This window comes from Brassica napus, unplaced genomic scaffold (assembly GCF_020379485.1).
Source record: "Brassica napus cultivar Da-Ae unplaced genomic scaffold, Da-Ae ScsIHWf_1237;HRSCAF=1767, whole genome shotgun sequence".
Lineage (NCBI taxonomy): Eukaryota > Viridiplantae > Streptophyta > Magnoliopsida > Brassicales > Brassicaceae > Brassica > Brassica napus.
In genome coordinates, this window is record NW_026014658.1 from 865872 (window position 1) to 868773 (window position 2902).

Here is a 2902-nt window from a genome sequence, read left to right on the forward strand (position 1 = left end):
ATTACCTTCAAAGGACGAGTCCGAATTTCCGGGAGACGGAAGTTAGACCCGAGATACTTGGGGCCGTTCAAGGTCATTGAAAGAGTTGGGATGGTGGCCTACAAGTTGGACTTGCCGGCCAAGATGGACGCATTTCATAATGTGTTCCACGTCTCCCAACTTCGGAAATGTTTGACGGACCAAGACATCGCTCTTCCTGCCATTCCAGACGATCTTGGTAAGAACCTAACCTTGGAAACGAGGCCAGTTCGAATCATAGATAGGATGGAAAAAGCAACAAGGAAGAAGACGGTCCAGATGGTCAAGGTCGTCTGGGACTGTAATGGTCAGGATATAATCACTTGGGAGACCGAAGCTAGAATGAAAGCAGAGTACCCAGAGTGGTTGGATCAGTTTGTTTCCGAGGAAGCATTCGATTCGGATTCGAGGACGAATCCATCCCAAGGGGGGGAGACTTGTCACGCCCCCAATCCTGAATAGGATTGTTGGGACGGCCATGGTTCGAGGAAACGTACAAGCCAGTCTTAAGACATCAAGGCAAGCGTTCCATGGTCGAGAAAGAAGGTTAAGGATATAAGGAAACTTAGACTTAACCTTATACAAGCTAAGAGACAGCTAGGACGAGTAAGACGGTAGCTAGGACGAAGTGGACGAGTAGCTCGGCCAGCTCAAGGAAGCTAGGTTCAGTTCACTCCAGCTCAGTCCCTACTAAGTCAGCTCCACTAGCTGGACTACTAGCTCACTCAGCTGAGGCAGCTGAGAGTCAGCTCATCTCAGCTAGACGGACTGTCCGGGCTTTAGGCCGATGGTCCGGGTCTGGGTCAGTGGCGGGCTGTGAGGTCCGGCCATGAGGCCATGGGCTGTTGGGTCCTTGGGCAAGGCCGTGGGCTGTGTCCAGGAGGCCTGGGGCGTGGGTTGGGCTTGTGGCCGACCCCAAACCCAATCAGAAAGGGCGAAGGGATGCAAGTGGCCGAAAAGGGGCAACTCTTGGCCGATGGTGCCCATTCGCTAGCAAGTCGTGCCTGTTCGTGGGGCAAGACTTACCCCCTCGTTTTCTATAAATATGGGGGCTCTCTGGTCGATTTCATTATCCAATTCCAGAGTAAAATACTCAGAGAAAAACGTAGAGAGAAAGAAAGAGAGAAAGAGAGAGTTCCGGCCAAGAGAAAGGCCGATTGTGGTGGTGTTGTGTTCCGGCGACTCTGATCGTTTGAGAACTAACTCCGGTCAAGAATGGGAGATCAAGACAAGGAGAAGAGCATGGAGAACCCAGACGTGGTTCACAAGGTATGTGATGGGCCGTGGCTCCATCAGACCGAACGGACGGTCCATGCGACCGCACCGCGGCTCTGGTCGGTTCCTAAGTCCCATCCGGCTCTCCTTATCTATTTCAATTCGTTTCTCTTCTCTTCTCTCTGGTTAAACACGAAAGGTTGTGTTGGTTGAGTCCAAGGGACACGTCCCTAGGCTTTGGCCGAACATAACCAGACCGCTAGCCTTGACACGGGTCGGTTAGACGGATGATCCGATCGCACCAAGACTGGGCGGTTAGGACGAACGGTTGGGAATGACCCAAAGGGCACGAGTTGTCAAGAGTCATGAGTGTTCAAAGGTTGTGAGTTGCCAAAGGGTGTCAGGGACCAAAAGGTACGAGTTACCAAAGGTTGCGAACATCAAAAGGTACGAGGACCAAGAGGCACGATTGGCCAAAGGGTGCATGTTCCAAACGGTGTCTTTCGGGACAGGTTAGGACCGATCCTTATGGATCAGCCTATGGCTTGTCTAGTTAAGACAAGGTCACGGTTTGTCTAAGCCAAGGTAGAGTCGCAAGGTCTGACCGGTTGCTAAGCCTTCCGGATTAGGCTTGAGGCTTACTAGGCCGATTGGATCCAGGCCTAAGGCCGGATCAGGTAAGGGAGTCCGTTGGGCCATTGAGCCGGACTCCATTGGCCGGTCGCACCTAGATTCTATCCGGATAGACGGATTGGTCTTTGGGGACGATCCGGATCTGTTCGTGTGTTCTGTTATCTATTCTGGACTATCTATCTGATTCTAAGTCAAGGGGTGGTTGGTTGAATGACTTAGGATACGGTAGGTAGGTTCATACGTTTTATGATTATGTTGACTGAGGTTTATCTAAGTTCTAGGAACCAAGCCAAGCATTGTAGAATCAATCCGTTCTATTCTCGGTTATGATTAATGCTTATCTGGTTGTGGTTTCAGGAACTAAGGATGGTTCTGGTCAAGCCAAGGAGCCGTGAAGGCTCGGTCAGTGAGAGGCTGTGTAACGTGTGGTTAGATGATGCTAGGGATGAACTAGTGATTGTCTATGAGACTGTTAAGAAGTTGTGTATTGAATCTCATGTTTCTAAGTAATACAAAGTTTATACATTGTTATTCCGCTGTGCAATCTGTTCCTTTGTTTATGAACCTCATATTCGAATATGACTTAGTAACTAATAGACTTAAAAATGGATCAAACAAGCAAAGAAATTAATAAGTAAGCCTGCGGACTCCATCAGGTCGAGAGGCCAGGGTCCACTGAGATTCAGCCCTTTGTCGCTAAGATTCGACCCTCCCCCTTTCCAATCACATGTTCCTACCCAAAACGTTTAAAAAACAAATAAACCCAAAAAATTTCAAATATATAAGAAGATCCAGTCGGCGGTGAAGGTTTGAGATTTTACTTGGTGTGAAAATCAGTCACGCATAATATTTAGTTTGGCCGATGAAATGCAAGCCCGCATGTTGCAAAGTCTCGGCCAAAAGCATCCTGACAGGAGCCAATAAAACCCAAAAGAGTTAATTCATCCTTCAGTCCTTGCCCTCGTACGCTTGGCCTCGATCTTAACACAATAAAAACAAAACAAAGGGAAATGTTAACACGTGGTTAGATGATGGA